This window comes from Triticum dicoccoides, chromosome 2B (genome assembly GCF_002162155.2).
Source record: "Triticum dicoccoides isolate Atlit2015 ecotype Zavitan chromosome 2B, WEW_v2.0, whole genome shotgun sequence".
NCBI lineage: Eukaryota > Viridiplantae > Streptophyta > Magnoliopsida > Poales > Poaceae > Triticum > Triticum dicoccoides.
In genome coordinates, this window is record NC_041383.1 from 286695995 (window position 1) to 286720761 (window position 24767).

The following is a 24767-nucleotide window of genomic DNA, read 5'->3' on the forward strand; positions in this document are numbered from 1 at the left end:
CGTGTCAGGGTGGGGCTGTACACGCCCCGTGGGCTCTCCTCAAAGGGAGCCTCCTCCCACACACCAGCAGAAGCACCATGCTTGCGCTGGCCGTTGACACTGCCGAGGAGCGGCTATGCGCATGCAGGAGCAGAAGCGCTATGCTTTGCGCTGGTGATAAACAACTGGGGGTGGCCTCACGACCACATTAACCTCAAGGAGCCTCCGGGCTCAGTGACTAGCCTCACCGCGCTGCTCTCCCTTGGGAAGGTAGCGTGAGGGGGCTGGGCACGAGGGCTACGCTCAGGTCACGCCTGGCGTACCCCACCTCGCCAGGCCTCATGGGCCTGGTCTTCGTGCACCCCTCCTGTAAGTGCATCTAGTGCCACCCCTAGTTGGTTTTGGAGTATTGACGACAAAGTCGGTTGAGGGACTAATGCGTTTGTGAGAATTGCAGGATAACGCAGGTAGTGTCCCTCATTGATTTGGTTTACCTACCGGAGATGACCCCTAAAAATGTATGAAGACATTGACGACAATGGTGGTATGTGAAGATATTCACATTGAAGACTATGACACGAGAAGACAATGAGTGAAGACTATGGAGCGCGAAGACTATGGAGCGCGAAGACTGTGTTGTTTTGTTGTTTCCTTTTCTTCTTTGTTGAGTCATAGAAACCACCGTACTATTAAGTGGGGTCCAAGTGAACAAAGTCAGATTGGCTGAAGTGATGCTCAACCCAAATCCTATGTCTTCGTGCGAAGACAATGAGAGCAAATCTTATCCAGAGCTGGATGAGTCAGCCTTGCTTGTAGCCCAAGTAAAGTTGCCGTGTGTGTTTAAAATCTGACCGTTGGAACACGTGTCAGTTCCTTAGTGACCCAGGGTCATTTCGGACATATCAGGTCGAGTTGCCTTGTGGCTATAAATAGCCCACGCCCTACACCATAAATTGGTGGCTGCTCAGAGTTAGTTTACGGCTTTTGTCGTTTGAGAGCAACCCACCTCGAAGCCTTTGAGAGAGAGAAATCCTTGCGAGGACAAAGCCCAAACACCGAGAGCCAAAGAGTGTTAGGCATCACTGAAGTATTTCTGTCTGTGTGACCTGAAGACTTATTACACTTGAGGATTGTGTATCCTCCAGCCGGTTAGGCGTCGCGTTCTGAGCATCCAAGAGTCATTGTGGATCACCGGTGAACGAAGTCTATGAAGGTTCGGAAGTCTACCTTGAAGACTTACCAGAGTGATTGGGCGAGGACTGTGTGTCCTTAGATCAAGGGGAATAAGGTGAAGACGTGGTCTTCTGAGTTGAATCTTAGCCTCCCTAACCAGATGTACAGTTTTCACAGCAACTGGGACTGGTCCAACAAATCCTGTGTCTTCAACAAGTGACTAGTTCTATCCTCTAACTCCCTTTACCTTAAGTTTGTCTTCGTGAAGTCATTGCCTGTTTGTCATATCTGTTTGACTTCATTGCTTGACTGCTATTGTTGATTGGCTTCATACTATCTTCCATCCTGATCCTTACTACCAAGCTGCTATTAGTCTTTGTACTTTCACATTATTGCATACTTGACTATGGTTTGCTTGTTGTAGTTTATCTTCCGCTGCATATCAATTAGGACATTTCTATTGTTTGTCTTCGAAACTTCCACGTTTTGAAGATTTTGATAAAAATCGCCTATTCACCCCCCTCTAGTCGATAACTAGCACTTTCACCTCCCAAGAGAGAGCTTTGTGAGGAAAAGGTAGGATGGTCTGTTCGCACATCAAGGGGGACTCCTGAGCATCACGACTCTGGAGGCTAACTGGTCACGTAGCCCCTCACCTCTTGGGCTCGTCCTGGTGATCCGGACAATCCAACAACGGCTCAGGCATGCACGGGGCCGGGCCCTGCCAACGTAGAATGCCAAGACCTGGCTGTCACCCCTCTTTTTTCAAGCCATTCACACGTCAAGGGGGACTCCTGAGCATCGCGACACAGGAGCCTAACTGGTCACGTAGCCCCTCACCTCTTGGGCTCGTCCTGGTGATCTGGACGACTCAACGACGGCCGAGGCATGCGCGGGGCCGGGCCTTCCCGAGGTAGAACACCGAGGCTTGCCCCTACATCTTTTCCTAAGTTGTTCGCACGTCAAGGAGGACTCCTGAGCATCGCGACTCAGGAGCCTAACTGGTCACGTAGCCCCTCACCTCTTGGGCTCATCCTGGCAATCCGGACGACCCAACGATGGCTGAGGTATGCGTGGGGCCGGGCTCTGCCAACGTAGAACAACAAAGCAAATGGAAAAGATGAAGGAGCATAATCTAGTTATTACAAGACATATTGTTCCAAACAGATAGTTTTTAAATGCCTCCCGAGGCATGTCGCATGATGCAGGATAAACAAGCAAAAGCAGAATCTCCAGGCCTCCTGCTCAGACTTGGACGTCACCGCTGCCTGCCAGCAGAGCCTCATCACCGGGCGCGTCGCCCATTCCACCTGCTTCAGTCGGAGGACCAATGACCAGCTACTTGCTCAGCATGGCATTCACGGAACTCTTCACGGCGGCAGCAGCAACATCTTGGGAGTCAGCGTCCACCAGAGTGAGGAAGGAGGAGAGGTTGAAGCTGATGTCCTGGAGATAAAGATGGCTGAAGACACACGTGAGAGCCAAGGAAGAAAGTGAGCGCACCTCGCTTTCCACCAAAGATGTGAACCTGTCGACAACATCTTCGAGCACCGCCACGATTTCAGGAAGAAGAGCAGCAGGGCTCTCCCTCGGGGTCATCACCACCGCCCTTCCCGAGGGATCATCTCCAAAGAGCACCTTTTGGGCCTTGTGGACGCGTGCCTTAGGAGAGAGAGGGTGTCACGCTCCATGGAGGCCACCTTTTTGGCCTCGGTCAGGGCCGCTTGGGCTGCCTCCACCTCCTCCTTCAGCTTCGTTAGGCAGTCGCGCACTCCAGCTTGCTCTAAGGCCGTCTTCTTCACCTCGGCGTCTTGGCTGGCGACGACAGCTTCCTGGGCCTTCAGCTTCTCCTCATGGTCCTGGAGCTGGCTGGCCTGGGCAGCCTGCTGGTCCTGGAGAGCCTTCAGATCAGCCTCCGCCACGCGGCACCGGTTCTCAGCTTCTATGGTCTCGTTCCATGCTAGGTCGCGTGCCGTGGCGGCCACCCCAAGCGCCTTCTGGGTCTCCTCCGCAGAGCCCCAGGCCGCACGGACAGACGCATCAGCCTTGATCCAACTAGAGATCAGCCCCAGGTGTCCCTGCACCGAGCGATGATCCGGTCCCTAAAGCTCACACTGGAGGAGGTCCAACGCCGCCCTTGCCTCTTCCAGGGTCCCGGAGGGACGAGGAACACCATGCCTCGGCCACGCTGGGCAAGGGAGGAGACGACCTCGGCGCCAGGGCAGAAGAAACCTCAGCCTCAGGAAGGACCGGGGGCTCTGGAGGCTGATTGACCTCAGCAGCCACGACAAGGTTGGGTGCCGGAGGAGTCAGGCCTACCGGGGGCACCGGCACCTCCTGAGGATGGGCATCCACGTCCTCCGGATATGACGTCACCTCTGGGGCTGCGTGGGCAGCGGCACTCTTTGTCACCTAAGCTGCGGCAACCGCTTCATCGCTCGCAGCCATGGCAACCTCCGTACCCTCCTTCTGCTTCTTCGACGGCTGCTGCCTAACGACAGGAGAATACGGTCAATACCACTTCAAGAACCGACAAGTAAGGTTAAGGGAGAAACTTACTGGTCAACAAAGGCATAGCGCCTCTTCTTGCTCAGTAGCGGACACTGGGGCGGAGCAGCTGGTGCTGAGCTCTTGGGGGAAGGAGAGCTTGCGGTTGGCGCCGCCCGGGACGGCGTCGACGAAGGTGGGCTGCTGCCCGAAGGGATCAGCGCAAACCTGCTTTTCTTCACGACCGCTTGCTTGGGCTGCTTCAAGGAGGCCACTCCAGATCTTGTGGTGACTCCTGGAGGGAGCGGCACCTCCACCACCGCGGGCTCGTCATCATCATCATCACCAGGAAGGTCGCGCAGGAGCTCCCTCCGCTCCGGGGCAGAGGATTCGTCCACAACCTCATCCTCGGTGGCCTCAGAGGATTGGCCGTCGGAAGACAGGTGCACCAAGGTAGTAGGCGGCAAGGAAGACCCCAGCCGCATGAACCCGAGCTCGTCGAAGACAGGCATGGCCGCGACAACCTCCTATGCATCATCATGACAATATAGCGGAAGCCAGTCCTCAGGAGGTTCGCTCAGGTCCTTCCCCGTCAGGTAGAGCAGCACCTTGTTCAGCTCCTCCTCGGGAAGGGGATCTCGGCATAGGCGGATCTTGTCGTCATCACCACCAAGCTTCCACAAGGGATGGGGGTGGCGCGACGTGCTGATTCAGGAACTCCCTGATGTGCATGGCCCCCGTCAGCTTGGCATTCTTCAACTCCTTATCCATCTTCCTCACGAACGACGTCAGGGAAGGGTCAGTGATCTTCTCAGATTTCTACCACTTATCGAAGACGGGGAATGCGGTAAGCAGATTAAGCGAGCTCTGGGAGCTCTTGGAGTCCATTAACACCCACCTCTTCATGGCATCCTCCACCTTCTTCCCAGCGCAGGAGATTGCATTACCACCCCGCGCCGTGAAGAAACCGATGCACCCGACTGGATTGTCGCCCGTCTTGCGAAGATAGAAGAAATTGTGGAACAAGACAACAGAGGGCAGCAGACCCATGAACGCCTCACAATAGAAGGCGAAGAGGGACAGAAGGAGGATGGAGTTGGCATGGATGTGGAGCACTTGGAGACTATAGTGGTGAAGGGTGGCGAAGAAGAAGAGGGAGTATGAAGGTACCTTCCCGGAGAAGACGTTGTGCATGAAGAAGGGGAAAAAGTTGCTTCCCGCGGGCTCCGGGGCAGCGGTGGCGACCCGAAGCGCGGTCTTCTTCCACTCATTGTCGTCGCTCGCTATCAGGAGGAGCGTTGTCTGGAGCTTCTCCCCGGTCACGTAGGGCGCCATCAACCCTGGCTCGTACTAGGCGGAGCCGGCAGCCGAGGAGGAAGCCATGGCTTTTTCGGCGGCCATCAGGCAGAAGATTTGGTGGCGAATCGGAAGATCTGGTGAGATCTTCTGCCGTGGGGAGAAGGGGATCTGGAGCAAGACGAAGAAGGAGCAATGAAAGCCTGGCGGCAGGCGGCACCCCCTTTTGTCAGACAAGAGCAGTTGCTGAGGCAGCATGGGGAAACAGAGCCGCCCATGTCCAATCAAGTGCCATGCGCCATCAAGGCCGCAGGCGGTTAGGGCCCGCGGTGCTCAGCACTTGCCCTTTGGCTTCGCCTGGATGCCAAGTCCGAGCATGCCTTGGGCCGGGGGGCTACTGTCGGCGTCCTCGACTTGGGTGTATCCACTCCTGCCTACCTCTGGCCCACCGCGTGGCTTCATCGATGGCCTGGCATGGCCCAGCTTCAACACCAACGCAGCAAGACCCTCGCGAGGCGGACGACGCCAAGACCCCTGAAGGAAGTGGCCTCCTCAGGAGGGATCCTGAGGGGCGGAGAGTTTTATGCAGCTACCTCATGAGGCTGAGCTGACGTGAGCCATGATGACCAAGGACAGGCAGGCTCCAGAGCGCAGGTTTCCTCTTTGGTGCAAGGGAGGCAAGCCACATGCGCGGAGTCCCGAGGAATCAGCCAAAGGTTTCCATTCTGGTGCAACAAGACAAAGACCGCCAGGACGGCAGGACGGAGGTCATCACCGAGCCCACCGCAGCGTCACGACCATAGGCTTTTCGCACGCGAAGACTACTTTTGTCAGGATAGACTATACTACATGTCCCCTTTCAAATCCCGCCATTGTGGAATCCCTTCCCGCTCATATTTGGGAAGAGGACCAAGGCCACTATATATAGGACTTAGCCAGCACCATAGAGAGGGGGACGAAGAACCGAGACTAGAGCAAGTAGAAAACCACACCACCTCAAGAACACCTCACCTCCTCAGGCTTGTTCATCCACTATACTAGTTCATCGATAGCCCCTCGAGGCAATCCACAACACCACACTGGATTAGGGTATTACACCACAATGGTGGCCCAAACCAGTATAAATCTCTGCGTCTTTGTGTCTCTCGAGCTTGACGCGCTAGGCTAGGGAGGATCGCGAGTAGGCAGGCTGGGCAGGTTGAGATCTCCGCATGCACCCCAGAGTTCGAACCTCTCAAGGGTTGCCGAATCCCTAAATTCGACAGACTCGCACACCTAGAGTGTCTTCAACCTCTTTCACTACAAAGTGGTTGAAACTTTAGATGTGCGGTTTGAAGAAACTAAGGGCTCGCAAAGAGAGCAGCTGCCAAATGTGCTAGATGAAGCTACACCAGGTGAAGCTATCAGGCTGATGGGTACTGGAGAAATCATACCCACCATGGAACAGGCTGAGGATGAGATCATCATTTCTGCACCTAATCAACATGAAGACAGTGTTCAGTCTGAAGCCAATGCTGAAGGTGAAGACGATAGTCAGTCTGATCAAAATCTTCGTCCAGCTCATCCTCAAGTTGCCAATGAAGTCTAGATTGATAGGATTATTGTAGCATCAATGCTCCTAGTCCTCTCACTCCATCAAGAGCTACACAACTAGCAAACTTCTGCGGTCACTTTTCTTTCGTCTCTATATCTAAACCCAAAAAAGTCGAAGAAGCCTTCACAGAACCTGAATGGATTCAAGCTAGTCAAGAAGAGCTTCAACAATTTGAGCTGAATAGTTTCTGGGAGCTTGTCAAATGTTCTGATCCTCGCAAGCACAACATCATTGGCATGAAATGGATCTATCATAACAAGCAAGATGAACTTGGACAATTTGTCAGAAACAAGGCTCGCCTCATTGCTCAAGGTTACACACAAGTGGAAGGAATCGACTTTGATGAAACCTTTGATCCTGCGGCTAGGCTTGAAGCCATTCGCATACTGTTGGCCTATGCTAACCATCACAACATTCTTCTGTACTAAATGGATGTGAAGAGTGCCTTTCTGAACGGCAAAATCAAAGAAGAAGTGTATGTCGCCCAACCGCCTGGTTTTGAAGATCCTAAGTATCCTAATATGGTGTACAAGCTCAACAAGGCACTGTATGGCCTCAAACAAGCACCTCGCGCTTGGTATGACACACTCAAAGAATTCCTGAAGAGCAAAGGCTTCAAACCGGGTTCTCTAGATCCCACTTTCTTCACGAAGACATATGATGGTGAACTGTTTGTGTGTCAAATATATGTGCATGACATCATCTTCGGCTGCACGGATAAGAGATACAATGATGAGTTTGGATACATGATGCAAGAGAAATATCAGATGTCCATGATGGGAGAGCTGAATTCTTCCTTGTTCTTAAAATCTATCAACAGCGCAATGGCATCTTCATATCGTAAGAAAAATACCTCAATGATTGCCTAGAAAAGTTTGGAATGCAAGGCTGCAAAGGGTACACAATGCCAATGCCAACCAAAAGTCATCTTGGCCCTGACGACAATGGTAAAGAGTTCGATCAAAAGGTATACCGCTCCATGATTGGTTCTTTGCTATACTTATGTGCATCTAGGCCTGCTATTATGCTTAGAGTTTTGCATGTGTACCCGATTCCAAGCAGCACCAAAGGAATCACATCACCTTGCTGTGAAGCAAATTCTTCGATATTTGGCTCACACCCCAACTCTAGGATTGTGGTATCCAAAGGGCTCATCATTTGATCTAGTTGGATACTCTGATGATGATTATACTGGTGACAAGGTTGATTGCAAGTCTACATCTGGCACATGTCACTTTATTGGATGATCTCTTGTTTGTTGGTCTTCAAAGAAGCAGAACTGCGTATCCCTCTCCATTGCCGAATCTGAATACATTGCTGCTAGATCTTGCTGTGCTCATCTTCTCTGGATCAAGCAAACTCTCAAGGACTACGGCATCAACATGAAGAATGTGCCACTCTTCTACGACAATGAAAGCGCCATCAAGATTGCCAAGAATCCAGTTTAGCACTCAAAGACAAAGCACATTGAGATTCGTCATCACTTTCTTAGAGATCATGTCATCAAGGAAGGCATTGATATCATTCACGTCAACACTGAAGAGCAACTGGTAGATATCTTCACAAAGCCCTTGGATGAGAAGAGGTTTTGCAAGCTACGATGTGAGCTAAATATCTTAGAACCCTCAAATGTCCAGTGAATGGAGACACATCCTAACGCTTATGGAAGTTCATGACTTAGATGTGCAACACACAAAGTAACATATTTCTTTAATCAATGAAGACACCCTCTGAGTGTGAATACATTAATGTGGAATTTGACTTTGGAGCGCCACGATAATTGTGCGCCGTGTCTGGGTTTAATACTTCCTATACGGTGGGTAACGCCACCACCACACTTTCTTGAAGTTTTTCATTTGGCGTGATGATTGCATTATCTTTGCATTTGGATTGTCTTCAGCATTGATTTATCTTCAAAATCTATATCTTTACAACGTGAAGACATAGCTATAAGTGAATGCTATAGAGGACAGAACACACACACACACACACACACAAACACACACACACAGCTATGTCTTCACGTTGCTATTTTTCTGACCTAAGTGAATGTGATCGGACCCTAATCCCATCTGTGCTACTCCCTCAAATTCTTTCTGTCTAGTCATATGCATTCTATTGACACCTTTCGGATATCTTGACTGTGTCCTTGTCAGTAGAAGATACACACACATTTTTAAAACTGCTTTTAAAGTCTTATCCTTTGCCTGAAAACCGGAGAAGCCGGAACGACCACCCGACAATCCAGGTGTGCGTGGGAACATGATTCAACTCCTGATAAGCTGCATGCATGCCACATGTCCTTTAGATATGAACCGCTAGGGGCACCTGCGTAATTGTGCTGCGCCGCCCTCCTCCTCCTTATAAATACTTGCCCCCTCACGGTCAATATCTCCTCTTCCACCTCGCCATCTTGCTCAAACCCTAGCGCCACCGCTAGCTCGTGTCGACCCTGAAGAAGAAGCGCTTAGCTGCCGTGACCTCTTCGATGCCGTCCTCACGCCGGCCGCGGACCTCGTCTTCTCTGCCGCTGCCAAGTTAGGGCGCGGAAGATTGGACTGCTCGACCTCCCATCTGCCTCGTCTAGCAGTTTGTTTGTGGTAAATAAATCTCACTTTTTACGGTCTTTTTGATCTATCAAATTCGTCCACTTCAACCAAAAGTGGTTTTTACATTTCAAATCTAGATCTGTCTCTTTTTAAATCTCATATATTGCAAAGTATGTTCACTTATGCTTCATAACTAGTTAGATTCCTCACTTGTACTTATTCTTGGATCAGTACAAATCTAGAACCAACTTCCTTTAATAAGTGAATGTCTTCGCACTGTGAGGTCAATGTCTTCTAACTGATTTATCTTCAAAATCTTCTAAGAATGCATATGACCTCTTCCGCTTCCCTCGCGTCTCTAATGCTATCACAGGTACATGTCCGTGGAAGAATCCCTTGGTTCTCATAGTCTGCATTCATTTGAAGAATTCTTACATCATCACATTGAATCTCCTGAAGCCAGCTCTTGTTTGAAAAGAAGATGGAAGCCTTTCACTATTTTGAAGCCTATATGTCTGAATATTATGGGTTTTGAGAAATCTCCATGGAAAGGTGGCAGGCAACACCGTGGCAATACTGCACTGGACCTGCCCCCAGATCTCTATGAGCTCTACAAATCTGACCCTGAAGAGAGCTATACACATCGCAAGAACATGATCCAATGGATCCGAAGATATTGGGCTGAGCAATGGTACAAGTACAACTTCGTGACACCTGAATATGCTGAGAAGAATGCCATCAAGCGCCCATGGGGCGATTGTATTTACAAGAATTTGGTACCAAAGACAAAAGCTGAAGCTATTGCTCAGAAGTTCTATCCTTGCATGGTCCAAGGACCTTATCCTAAGAATGCCGATCCATCATCTCTTCTATGGTGTCGTGACGACAATCTCTTCAAGCACAACTTTCAGTTTGCAAAGGATTCATCTGTCAAGAACAAGAAGGAATTTGACCTCGACACCAACCCTGGTCCATCTGCACCAAGGACAGATTGTACACATGAAGCCAACGAGAACATAATTGTCCCCTTCACCAACTTCGATGGGCTTCTGTCCCACATTGCCGCCTAGAGGGCCAAAGTGGAGCAATCTGCTGAAGATGTAGACTCTGAAGATGCTCCCTCACCACCGAAGCAGAAGAAAAAGTCTAAAGCTTCAAAGCCCTCTGCTGCTGCTGCTCCAAAAGCTTCGACAAAGAAGCCACTGAAAACTGCACCTCCTGAAGCCAGTGTGCAATCAAAAGATCTGTCTCGCGTATCCAAAAGGACCAAGAAGCCAATTCCCAAGAATGTTTCTGGGTAGGCTCTCACTCCTGCTGCCGTTCTGCGCAATGAGGATGACACAATTGATCCGTCAAGTGATGAAGATCTTGGTGACGATGCTCTAGAGATGCTGATCAAGAGCAAGCAAGAGGAGGAGATATTTAGTGATATGCCCCTCTTTGATGTTGATATATTGAACAACTTCATCGATGAATGGTTTGACGACCAAAGCATAAGTATTGAGGACCTACAGCTGCCAGTGGACATCAACATCACATTTCACGGAGCCATTGCCAATGAATTGGCCTTAGCTCAGAAAATCGTCGAGCTCAAGAACAAGATTGATCATGAGAAGGCGCATTTCATGAAGCACATGGACAAGCTCAGTGTGGCTGATGTGCAAATTTTCAAGAAGACGTTGCATGATCTCAAGGATGAATTCCACAAGAAGCGTGAAGAAGACAAAGGCTCAAGAGAGCGCATGAAGCATTATGCACACAAATGTGTGCAAGCACACAATGAAGCTGAAAAGAGAAAGGCTCTTGGGCGTCCTGGAATCGACCCCAGAATGGCTACCCAGAAAAGCAAGAAGCCTGCAGAAGCTAATCCTGATGCTCCAAGGCAGGGACAACCAAGCATTATCTTCCCTGCCAGCATGACTGGCTCGAAGCCAAAGGTCCCCTCTGCTGCTTTAGAACTCAAGAAGAGAAGGCAAGATGAAGCCGAAGATAGGAAGAGGAAGCTCAAGGATACATTTGATGATGCTCCCTCCAAGAAAAAGTTGAAGACAAAGGGATCTAAGTCGTCAAGAAAAGAGCGTGCTGCTGTCCCAGAGCCCGTCATCATCGAACGCATTTCTGTTTCCTTACCTTCCTCTACCAATCGCGAGCTCTGCCATGTAGTCCATGAGCCTGCTTCTACAGAGGTTCCAGAAAATGAAGAAGTTCCAGCTGTTGACCCCACCGCAGCTGAAGACATTGGTCATGAAGACAATGTGCATGATGATGAAGTCCTTCCTCAGCTCGAGCCCCAGCCGGTATTATCGCCTGCTCCGACGAGCAGTGAACTTATTAGCATTGGTCGTCCATTGACGCCAATTGCTAAAGATGACTCATGGGCTGAGCGCCAACAACAAGACAACCCAGTACATGATGAAACACTCCGTACTCCACCTGCTCAAGTCACCTCTTTGGTGCTTGATGATGACAACTACATGGAGACCACTCCATCTCCAAAGGCATCACCAGCATTTCGCAGGCTTCGCAAAGGCCTCAGGCCACCGGTCTCCGTGTAGAGCATTCCAGAAGAAGAAGTGCAACAAACTGGCTCAGTAGCACGTCAAGTGTCCCCTGACGCCATCCCCTCTGCGGCTGCTCAAGAGTCCATAGCAAAAGCTGTTGAAGACATTCTAGCTGCATCGGCCAATGAAGAAAGAGAAGAAGAAAGAGAAGCCACACCCCTTGCCAATGATCCAGTCATTCCTGAAGAGAATGTGATAATGCCCGATCTGTCGGTGTTCTGGGAATGGGGGTCCCCAGACTTGCCTGCCTGCGGCCTGCGGCGTGGCTCAGGTGGGGGCCCAGTGCAGCCCAGCTTCATCAGCTCAAGCTCAAGACCCTCGCGAGGGGCCAAGCCTCATAGGGCGGACAATAGGAAGCTTCCTTAGGAGCAGCCTCGTCAGGCAGGCTCGCGAGGAGGCGGAGAGATCGAGGCAAGGGCACCTCGCGAGGAGCCCGTGACGTAAGCCATGCCGATCGAGACCAAGCGGGCGCCAGGCGGGCGCCGGCCTGTGCAGTGTCCTTGTTTCCCCTTCGGTGCAAAGGGGGCAAGCACATGCCAAGGTATCAGTCAAAGGTTACCGTTTCGGTGCAATAAGACCAAGACCAGCAGAACGGCAGGATGGAGGTCATCGTGGAGCCCAGGACAGCGTCATCGTCAGAGCCTTTGGCAGTCGAAGACCAACTTTCGTCAGGATAAGTGTACTAGATGTTCCCCTTCGAAATGGCCAATTGTTGGCGCCCTTCCCGCTCATTATTTGGGAAGAGGCCCAGGGCCTCCCTCTATAAATAGGACTAGCCACCACAGAGTAGAGGGAGATCTAGAGAATCTAGATCACACATAGACTGGAGAGAAGCGATTGAACTCACCCAAGCAGTTCATCGCACCAGCTCAAGAACAGCCCTCGCGAGGCTGTTCTCCCTTTGTATTGTTCATCACCAGCCCCTGAGGTAATCCACCACACCACACACTGGAGTAGGGTATTACACCACAATGGTGGCCTGAACCAGTATAAATCTCGTGTCCTTTGTGTGTTCTTCTTTCTAGCCTAGATCCTTTACGAGACTTCGAGACGTGAGCTGGTAGGGGAAAGATCTTCATGCGCACCCCAGAGATCGAACCTCAAGGGTTTGCCGGAACCCAAAATCCGACATTTGGTGCGCCAGGTAGGGGTGCACCGGAATCCTTCTTCCGCCGCCTCGTGTTTCGTCGCCTCGCCGTTCTGATGTCAAGTGACCCGACAGCCAACACCGACCGCTGGGCGGTGTGGCACGCCGACGTCATGCCGCCGGCCCAGGGCGACCTCAATCCCGCGCCTCAGGCAGCTCGCGCTCCGCAGGGCGCTGCTGGGCGCGGGCGACGCGGCCAAACGCCGCCTTCCCTCACGCTGCGGTAGGTGCGGTCAGCAGCAAGAGCCTCAAGCCACGCTGCAGCCACAGTGCCGCACACTCTACGGGAGCAGGCGAACTCCAGGTCCACGCTCACGGTGGCCCGAGAGCTGCTACGGTGCCGACTGCTTGAGGGCGGCCGTGACGTGTTGTTGGAGCGAGTGGCCGAGCTCCTGGACGCCGCCGCCTCGAGAGCACCTCCTTTCTGCGTCCAGCTACCGCCCCAAATCCAGAGTGGGCCGTATGGCGGCCCCATACGCGCCCATGCAACTCCAAGCGGGCTCGAGGGCCTACTCAATGCCAACCTGGCCGGCAACACCAGGCGACAAGTCGCGCCGACCCCATCTCCGGCCGGCGAAGGAGTGCACGCCGCAACCTTCGGCCTCGGCGGACCACCACGCCACCACCCTCAAGACAACGCTCCAGGGCGGACTGGGTGGCATGTGGGGCACTACGGCGAGACCCGCGGGGCGGTGGCCCCAGAAGCTTACGTGCCCCACATGGTGGATCGAGAGTGCGCACTGGAAGAAGACCATGGCTCGTTCCTCGGGCCAGGCTGGGGCGAGGAGACACCAGAAGCTGAGCTCTTTCAGGAACCCCAAGAGGGCCACGACGACCGCGCCAGTGGCAGCAACTATCTAGTACCGCTAATTACTCAAGAGCAAGCTTATGCTAACCATGGGTTGCAGGAGGTATAGGTCGCCGCAACAGATGGTTGCCCCAATCCTGCAGCCCCTTACCCCTCGGGAGGAGGGCACCGGGGGCTGCAGGAGAGGGGCCGATATCCGGGTTCGTCCCCGCGGTGCTCGGCGCAAGGCGTTCTCAGGAGGTAGGCCCTCTGCCGGGGAGGTGCCTCAGGGCTTGCCCCCGGCAGAGGACCCGTGGTCGTCGAGGGAACCACTGGCGACCGCTCTATCCCATTGGCGTCGTCCTTGGTTTCCGGCCGCCGTCAATTGCGGTAGAGTGTGGCGCAAGGCGGGGCCCTTGTTTGGCAATATGAAGCAAGGCCGGTACCTGTGAAGAAGGCCCAGTCCCTGTGAAGCTCGCCGCCCCGTGACACTCTCACGTAATAATGAGTGGGGCTGTACACGCCCCGGAGTCTCCGAGACCGCCCTCGGGCCTCGGGGGCTCCCGCCCACGCCCAGTGGCAGCACTTAGCTCCGCGCTGGTGAGAAGACGTCGAAGACTAGACTAGGTGCCGGACGCGGCTTTTTGCTTTTTGCCTTTTCCCCTGTTGACAAGTTTCTTCAATTTGAATTTAAGTTGGATTTGAGCTTGAGACTTGCGTGTGTCTGGGGAAGGGGTGTTTAGTCTCATTCGAGCAATCTTTCGTGTTCTGGTTTCGGCTTTGCATCCAAAGTTAGCGTCAGCTGCCACCCCTCGTGAGCCCCTCACAAGCCGGGCCGGGCCAAGCACTTCTACAATCTGGACCACTGTCGTCGCACCCTCTCCGGAAGTTCTCATCGCAGGATCAATGGGTTCACCCAGAAGACACTCGAGGCGGTGCGGCCCCCACAGGCCCGCTCGAGACTCGTCGGGGTCAAAAGGTAAACAAGTCAACTGACCCATCACTGGGCCAGCAGCCAAGCTCGCACGCAGCGTTATGCTTACCGGGGTACTGATTACAAAACCTTTACATGAGGGGATTCCCGTCCCAAAATGCTCTTACAATATTCAGGGCCGAGCTCGAACTTTCCTCATGTAGGGTAAACAGTGGTGACATATGATCAATCGAACATATCACTCACCACGTCTTCGGGGGTGCCTCCAGAGGCATCGCTGGTGTTGCTGACGTCATCGCCACCGCCGCCAGCACCTCCGTTAGCACCAGGCTTGTCCACAACGCCGCCTTCATCGGCGGCCACGATCACGCTGTCATCATTAGATGCGAAGGCCCTGACGAGGGCATCCATGTTGTCCTCCACCCATTGCGCCAGGTCGCCCCGGATGGCTATGGGCACAGATACGATGGTGGGATAAAAATCAAAGTGGGGGTCCCTGTCCTGTAGATAACTGAAGATACGGGAGAAGGCACGCCTGAGTAAGGCTCGACTCCTCTCCTCGATAAGCCAACGAGATCGCTCAGAGTGGTTCTCTAGAAGCGTCACCACGTCAGTGAAGTACTGGAGGTTGCCGGCGTAGTTGGGCTCATGCGGAACCTCGGCGGCAGCCTCACAAATGTTTCCCAAGGCCGTGTTGGCCCGTTCCCTGAGCGTTTGGAGCATGGGGCGTGCTCGTGCTCCAAAATCCGCCACTGACAGATCTCGTCCTCGTTCTGTTGTGCGATGACCTCAGCACCATCAACCCTCTGTTGGATAAGAAGCAGCTCGGCACGCGAAGAGGCCAGCTCCGCCTGCGCTGCGCCAAGGGCGGCTGCGGAGGAGTCCGCACCCCGTTAGCCAGTTTGGCCCTGATGGCCATGGTCCTACCCTCAGCTTCGGCCCTGATCAACTCCAACCTCGCTTCGTATTGGTGCTCGAGATCCAAGCAAGCTTCCGCCGCGCGGCGGTCGACCTCTTCTTGGACTCGGGCCTCGCGCGCGGCGACATCATCCTCCGCCTGGGTCACTAGGCGCTCCCTTGTCTCCAACCACTTGAGGTCAAGGTTGCGCTTGCTGGCCTCCAGCGTCGGCGCCTCCTCGTGCTTCTGGAGCTACGCCTGGTCGACGGAAGCCCCGTTCAGCCACACGAGGGCCGCTTGGCACAGTTCCACTTGCTGCTCCAGGGAGTTGCTCCAGGCTTGGAGCTCCCACACGCGCTCCTCCGCCTCCCTGCGCCGGTGGTATGCCTCCCGGGTCTCCTCGACGGCCTTGGAGCAGGACTCTCGCGAGGCAGCCAACGACGCTTCAGCCTTCGCATTTTCAAGGTCTCGCTAGTGACGTGCAAGGGCGACGGCTACCTTTAGCTTGTGCCTCTCCTCAACGAGGTGCAAGCCCTCGGCCTCGAGGCCTCTCTTCACAGGTATCATTACTTTCCCAATCATAATCATCACAATGAGTAATAGGCAAAACAATAATAGGATCAACATCATTTGGGAAGGATACCTTTTTACTTTTGCTTCTCCTTCTTTTCTTTTTCTTCTTCACATCATATGTAGGTTTAATCACCTTTTTGGAGCTCCTTATTGATGAGATTGGCCGAATAAAAAGCTCCTCCTCGTTAAGTGATTCATCATAAGAAAAAATAGGAGGATATTGGGAAACCTCTCCCCTTTCATTAGTATTCTCTTCATCTTCTATTTGTTTTCTTATCATTAAGTAATCGGCAATATAAGGATTCTCAATACAATTTACCGCACAATACATATAAATTTCCTCTAGATCAAATCAACAAATCTCTTAGGGTTATATTCTGGAATATCCTTAGTTACATGTTTCATTTCTTGATACCCCAGAAGAAAACTAAGTTCATTATGATACGCAAGGTAAATCAAGTCATCACAATTTTTGGACATGATTCGATCATGAAACTATTTGCATTGAAGATTTAAATGACCACGTTCATTGCAAAGTTCACAAGGATGGCGAGATAAATTAATTTTTTCAGCACAAACATCTAGCCTCTCTTGGAACCATTTAGTTTCTAAATACTTATGTTGTTGGGAAATGTAGCATATGCAATTTCAAAAATTTACCTATGTTCACCAAGATCTATCTAGGAAATGCATAGAAACGAGAGGGGGAGAGTGTGTCCATGTTCCCTCGTAGACCGAAAGTGGAAGCATTTGCTTAACGGGATTTATGTAGTCGCACGTCTTCTCGTTCCGACCGATCAAGTACCGAACGTACGACACCTTCGAGTTCTGCACACGTTCAGCACGATGCCGTCCCTCAAGCTCTTGTTCCAGCAGAGGTCGAGGAAGTAGATGAGTGCCATCAGCACAACTACATGGTGATGGTGATGGTGATGTGATCCGCGCAGTGCTTCGCCTAAGCACCACGAGAATATGACCGGAGGCGTAAACTGTGGAGGGGGCGCCGCACACGACATGGAACAATTGATGTGTGTTGTAGGCGCCCCCCATGCATATAAATGAGGGAGGGGTAGAAGGCCGGCCCTAGGCACGCCCCAAGTAGGAGGAATCCTACTTGGGCTCCTAGTAGGATTTGCCCCCCCTTTCCTTTTACCAGAGAGGAAAAGGGGGAAGGAGAGAGAAGGGGAGAAGGAAAGGGGGGCGCCGACCCCTCTCCTAGTCCTATTCGACCTCCTTCCCTGTGGGGGGTGCGCCACCCCTTTGTTGGCTGGTGTGCCTCCCTCCTATGGCCCATATGGCCCATATCTCCCCCGGGGGGGGGGGGGAGGGGGTTCCGGTAACCAGCTTGGTAGTCTGATATGTACCCGATACATTCCGGAACACTTCCGGTGTCTGAATACTACCTTCCAGTATATCAATATTTACCTCTCGACCATTTCGAGACTCTTCGTCATGTCCGTGATCTCATCCGGGATTCCGAACAACATTCAGTCACCAAAACACATAACTCATATAATACAAATCATCATTGAACGTTAAGCGTGCGGACCCTATGGGTTCGAGAACTATGTAGACATGATCGAGACACCTCTCCTGTCAATAGCCAATAGCGGAACCTTGATTCTCATATTGGTTCCCACATATTCTACGGATATCTTTATCGGTCGAACCGTTATGACAACATACATTATTCCCTTTGTCATCGGTATGTTACTTGCCCGAGATTCGATCATCGGTATCTTCATACCTAGTTAAATCTTGTTACCGGCAAGTCTCTTTACTCCTTCCATAATGCATCATCCCGCAACTAACTCATTAGTTACATTGCTTGCAAGGCTTCATATGATGTGCATTATCGAGAGAGCCCGGAGATACGTCTCCGATACTCGGAGTGACAAATCCTAATCTCAATCTATGCCAACCCAACAAACACCTTCGGAGATACCTGTAGAGCATATTTATAATCACCTAGTTACGTTGTGATGTTTGATAGCACATAATGCATTCCTCCGGTGTCCGGGAGTTTCATAATCTCATAGTCGGAGGAATATGTATTTGACATGAAAAAAGCAATAGCAATAAAACTGAATAATCATTATGCTAAGCTAACGGATGGGTCTTTTTCATCACATCATTCTCCTAATTATGTGATCCCGTTCATCAAAGGACAACACATGTCTATGGCTAGGAAACTTAACCATCTTTGATCAACGAGCTAGTCAAGTAGAGTCATACTAGGGACACAGTTTTTTGTCTATGTATACACACATGTATAAAGTTTCTAGTTAATACAATTCTAGCATGAATAATAAAAATTTATCATGACTAAGGAAATATAAAATAACAAATTTATTATTGCCTCTAGGGCATATTTCCTTCAGTATCCCACTTGAACTAGAGTCAATTATCTAGATTACATTGTAATGATTCTAACACCCATGGAGTCTTGGTGCTGATCATGTTTTGCTCGTGGAAGAGGCTTAGTCAACGGGTCTGCCACATTCAGATCCGTATGTATTTGGAAAATATCTATGTCTCCCTCCTTGACCAAATCTCGGATGGAGTTGAACCGTCTCTTGATGTATTTGGTCCTTTTGTGAAATCTAGATTCCTTCACCAAGGCAATTGCTCGAGTATTGTCACAAAAGATTTTAATTGGACCCGATGCACTAGGTATTACACCTAGATTGGATATGAACTCCTTCATCCAGACTCCTTCATTTACTGCTTCTGAAGCAGCTATGTACTCCGCTTCACATGTAGATCCCGCAACGACGCTCTGCTTGGAACTGCACCAACTGACAGCTCCACCATTCAATATAAATACGTGTTCGGTTTGTGACTTAGAGTTATCTGGATCAGTGTCAAAGCTAGCATCGACGTAACCATTTACGGCGAGCTCTTTGTCACCTCCATAAACAAGAAACATATCCCTAGTCCTTTTCAGGTACTTCAGGATGTTCTTGACCGCTGTCCAGTGATCCACTCCTGGATTACATTGGTACCTCCCTGCTAAACTTATAGCAAGGCACACATCAGGTCTATTACACAGCATAGCATACATGATAGAACCTATGGCTGAGGCATAGGTGAGGGAGTCTTGGACTAAGGGGTCCTCGGGCATCCGGGCTATGTGATATGGGCCGGACTAATGGGCCGTAAAGATACAGAATCAAAGACCTTCCCCCGTTGTCGGTGTCAAAACCGGCGGCTCTCGGTTAGGGGGTCTCGAACTGTGCATCTAAGGCTGATGGTACATGAGACGGGGGACACGATGTTTACCAAGGTTTGGTCCCTCTCTATGGAGGTAATACCCTACTTCTTGCTTGATTGATCTTGATGAATATGAGTATTAGATGAGTTGATCTACCATGAGATCATAATGGCTAGAACCCTAGAAGTCTAGCCTATATGATTATGATTGCCTCTACGGACTAAACCATCCGGTTTATATAGACACCGGAGGGGACTAGGCTTATACAGAGTCAGTTACAGAGAAAGGAATCTACATATCCGAATGTGATGCTTGCCTTCCACGCCAAGGAGAGTCCCATACGGACACGGGAAGAAGTCTTCTATCTTGTATCTTCATAGCCCAACAGTCCGGCCCATACTATGTAGTCCGACCATCTAAGGACCCCTTAATCCAGGACTCCCTCAGTAGCCCCTGAACTAGGCTTCAATGACGAGGTGTCCGGCATGCAGATTGTCTTCAGCATTGCAAGGCGGGTTCCTCCTCCGAATAATCCAAAATAGTCTTCGAACACAAGAAACATGTTTGGCTCTGCAAAAAAAATTCCACACACAACCATAGAGAGTATACTATTTCACGAGTCCAATCCGCTAACAACTTTTTGGTAGCGTGACATCACGTCACCCCTCGGCCATTATTCAAACCGTTTTTTAGCCCGGCGCTCCATATTTTGAGATGTGGTTTCATTGGCACGTCTTGTCAAAGCAGAGATCGTGTCCCCTTATTGCGGGATTCAGATCAATACGGGTGTGGGTAACCCAACCGTGCCGCCTACATGACCCTTGGGGAATAGGCGAGTTTTAAGGCGAGTGGGGAGGCTCTTGATATTCACTGCCTCTATAAAGGGATAAGGACTCACACCCTTTTCACCCATGCCTTCTCTCTCTCTGCCTCCCCCATTCTCGAGCTCCAGCGCCGAAACTCTCATCTTTTCCACCCCAAAAAATCACTTCCACCATGTCTGGATCTGGAGCGCACAGCAAGTGGATGGCCTCCACCGTGAAGGAGAAGGACATCACCAAGCTCCGGGAGGTTGGGTATCTGGCCAGGGAAATCGCCCACCGGCTTCCTACCAAGGGATAGATCGTCCCTACCCCGGAGCCCCATGAGAGGCTGGTGTTCATCCCCCACTTCGTCCACGAGATGGGATTTTCTCTCCACCGATTTGTCCGCAGACTCATGTTTTACTATGGGTTGGATTTCCATGATTTGGCCCCCAACTCCATCCTCAACATCTCGACATTCATTGTCGTGTGTGAGGCCTTCCTCCGCATCCCACCCCACTTCGGATTATGGCTAAAGATCTTCAATGTGAAGCCGAAGGTGGTGAGTGGCCAACACGCAGAGTGCGGAGGCGCTATGGTGAGCAAGATGCCCAACGTCACATGCCCCGAAGGCTCCTTTGTGGAGACCGTTAAAGGTTGGCAGAAATCATGGTTCTATATCACAGAGCCGCGCGACACCAACTGGGCCGCAGCTCCCGAATTACGATTCGGAGCCCCAATGCGGCTCACCTCATGGCCAGAGAAAGGCCTGGACTGTCTTCATCGGACGAGCTGACATCGCTTCAGACGTGTATACAGAACATGATAAACAAGAATATCAAGCTCGTCAATGTGATCCCGGTGATGCTTATTCACCGGATCCTTCTGTGCCAACGCCGGACTTGCCACTTGTGGGAGTATGATCCAGCCAAGCACCAGACCTTGCTGGAGTTCTTCGGCACCACACACGAAAGCATCTGGAGGGTTCTCTTCAAGGCCAACAAGATGCGGCCGGCTATGACCGAGGACCGCGGGCACGACTTGGCCCATCCAGCTAGTCTGGTAAGTTTTTTCATGTTTTCAACGTGTGTCCTTTACTTGCATACTCGAGGAAGACGCCTAAGCCTCCCTACTAATTCTCTCAGGCTTGGACAAAGAAGGCGGAGCATATTCAGTGTCCGGCTCCGCTGCCCGAAGACCCAGAAATCTCACTTCTGATGAAGATGTTGGTTCCGGCGCCCTATCAAGCGCCAGAGAAGAAGGCCACGGGGACCAGGGGTGGTCTCCGTCGCAAGGGCACTTCGATGTGACGTCCAAAGACGCCAAGACTCATTCCTCCGCCGCCGAGGGCGACGAGGAAGAAGAGGAACAAGAAGTAGAGCGCCATTCCCCACCTGAGGGGGAAGAAAGAAAAGGATGGCCTCCACACGTCTAGAGGCCGAGGCGTCCAAGAAGGGGAAAACTTCCCTCCTAGACAGCTCCACAGCGGCCACCGACAGTAGCTCAGAATGGCGCCCCAGGGACAAGCCCCTGGCCAAATCGTGAGTATTCAAAAACCCGAACACATTCATATATCCGACCTCACTACTTCATAGTATTAATGTGTTGAATCGTGTATTTGAAGTTCAGCTCGGTCCAACCTCGAGCGGTCCTCATCTTTGGGAGATTCGCCGGACCCGGAGGCAATGGACAGCGGGACCCTTCCGGCGGCCTCCTCTGCCAAGGCCATGGAGGAAATCAAGGTGTTGTCCCGTAGGATCCCAGGCCAGGGAGAGACTCAGGAGGCCGTCAGGGTGGCTCTAGAGGGTGAAACCTCAGCCACCAGACACCTGGGGGAGCGGATCCCTATAGATACCGATGATGGGGGCCATATCCAGTTCGGCCCCCAGCCAAATACAATTCGGAGACCCCTACTACCCCGGAATCAGGCAAGTAGCCTATTTCGAAAGAAGGAGGTGCGCCTATTCCATCGGTGACCTCTGTCCATCCAGAGGCATCGGACACTCTGATGGAAGCGCTGCGAGGTGCTTCCATTGTTGAGGAACACCGCCCTTATGGGTACGGTGGTTGAGAAGATTCAGTCTGTGAAAAGCGGACTGACCAAAGCCTGCACCAGCCTTCTAACAGGCTTTGAGGTAAGCAACACAATTATGTAAAAAGAAAGGCTGGAGAGAGGATCGAACAAGTTTCGCAGGAGACTAACCAGATGAGTAAATGTGAACAAGCAGGCGTCGTTACTGGCTGTGACTTCTCATACTGCGGAAGTTTCTGGACTGAAGCAGAGTCTGGAGCGGGCCGAGGAAGAGCTCGACCGCGTGAAAAAGCAACTAGAGGATAAACAAGGTATGCAATGACCTTCTGTATGTTCAGTAAGGATGAATAATTTGTGTTGACTAAAGTGTCATGATATTTGCAGGAGCCTCAACCGAGGTGGAGGCCCTCAAGAAGTCGATGGACGAGGCCGAGGAGAGAGCGGCAAAGGAACAAGCTGCCCGTGAAAAGCACGAGGCGGGGGTCAGTGAGGTCCAACATGAGCTCCAGGATGCGTCAAGAAATGCGAGTCCTTGGAGCCCAACATTACGGATCAAGAGTCCAAACTTGCTAAGGCCCACCAAAGTGCACACAATGCCCGGGTTGAAGCCCAGGGTGCCCTCATGGAAATCCAGGAGGCCAGAAAAATTGTGGCGGGTAAGGCCTTTATTATGTAGAGCAAATATGTGAAGAAAAGGTTCCTCTTACTGACCCGGATTTGGAGTTCTCCAGGGGCGCTTGTGGATCTGCCGCAGAGCGTTTCAGACGCTACGGAGTTCTTCCGAGCCGAAGAGGGGAGCTCTACGGAGAAGCTATTCTGGTCGCAATACCTTGCGCTAGAACATCCGGTGCTCTTTTGCGATCAGCTAAAACAGCTGGTCGAGCTGCATAGGGCGGCCGAACTATCCATGAAGGATTTAATAATCCGGCTATGGCCTGCCGAAGCCATAACCGGCATCTACTTCAGGCTCGTGAAGCAGCTGGTCAATGCCTGCCCTCGGCTTGATGCTATCAAGCGGTCAGTCTGCATCGAAGGCGCGCGAATGGCCTTCGCCCGAGTCAAGATGCATTGGGTGAAGATGGACGCCTCGAAGCTTTTGACCGAGGGACCGCCCGCGGGCAAGGAGCACCGCACCCCCGAGTTGTACTTCGACAATATCTTGGAGGGATCCCGCATGGTGGCAGAGCAATGTGCCAAGGATATTATATTTCCATGAATACATTCATGTTTATCCTGTCCTATATTATGAAACAGTGACGTATGTAATATAATGCTTGTTTATTTAAAAAAATTACCTCCTGTGCGGCCGTTTCATTAAATCTGAGAGTTGGCCAGTCGTCGACTTCAACCCCCATGTAGGTAGTATGGGGGTGTTCGGGATGAATCTAAACACTCTTTGTTCCAAAGTTTTGGTCCTTAAAGGAGGTGTTTAGCGCAACGAACCAGGCAATCAGACTATGTGGCTTTATCACCCTCACTTAGCCATAGGAGTTTGACAATAGAAATTTAGGCGCAGCCCCTAGTATTCGTAAGTCCGAACTTGGGGTACTTTAAACACCTGATCGGATAAAAAACCGATTCCTCGCATAATGCAAAAAAAATCGCTAAAGATTTGTAACCTCTCGAATAGCTGACCGGCTCACGCTGCATCATGACAGTCAGTTTTCGGCTTTCTCTACTTAGGTGCTCATCCAGATGAACCAGGGCACAATCGTAGTAGTTCTCCCTTTAATACCCTAGCCGATGTAGCGGAACGTAAGGTAGTAAGCACAGGAGCCGGGCAACCCAACTATTGGTCGAAGACATGATTCGGAGCCGATGCATATAATGCTAAAGTTTGGGTTGCCGAACTATACTGTAAAAGTGTTCGGACTTCGTTGCCGTATTATGGAGCGTAATGAAGCCCCTGGCAAATTAAGGCGTACCAGAGTGTACGGATGCAATTAATAAAAATATCAAAAAAATAAAAAATGAAGAAATAGGCTAATGCCGCAGAAATTGGGCCGCAAACTATTTTCCATTGTAGTTTGATTAAACGTCAAAGCGTATTTGTAGAATTAGTGCAATAAGCAAACCAAGGCTATTTAACATGCCACGACCAAGGGAGGGCTACACGCGGGTCCTTGAAACAGGCATAATGATCTTTTAAAGAGACCATCTGGAAATTCCCTTATACGTCAACGCTTCTTGCCGTCTTGGTGTATCCGACCCTTGATAGGTCCAACAATCAGGCCACCAGGAAAGGCCTGGAAAAAGAAACCTGAAAAATAGAGAAAAAGTAAAAGTATGTGGGTCTAGGAGTGGTTAAGATGTATGATGGACCATGATCTAGCTGTGCCTCCGTCTATGCCCATGGTATTTTGAGTGCATAGTTATGTACGCGTGGTACGAATGCCGCCATTTGGTCGGGACTTGGACGGAGGCCAAATTGCTAGTCGAGCTCTTGACGAGCTGGACTGTCCTCCTACAGAGTTGTACGGACTCGCTTGACAGTGTCCGGGAGCTTGGCCGCTGAATTAAGGTTCTGCCTAAAAGGCCGCTCTTTACTTCTACTGCGAGGGCAGCAGTGTGCTCCTCGGTACAGAGGGAGCGTTCCGTGTTTCCATTGACTGCTATGACACCGCGTGGTCCGGGCATCTTGAGCTTGAGATAAGCGTAGTGTGGTACCGCACTGAATCGAGCAAATGTGGTTCGTCCGAGCAGTGCGTGATAGCTGCTGCAGAAGGGGACGATATCAAAG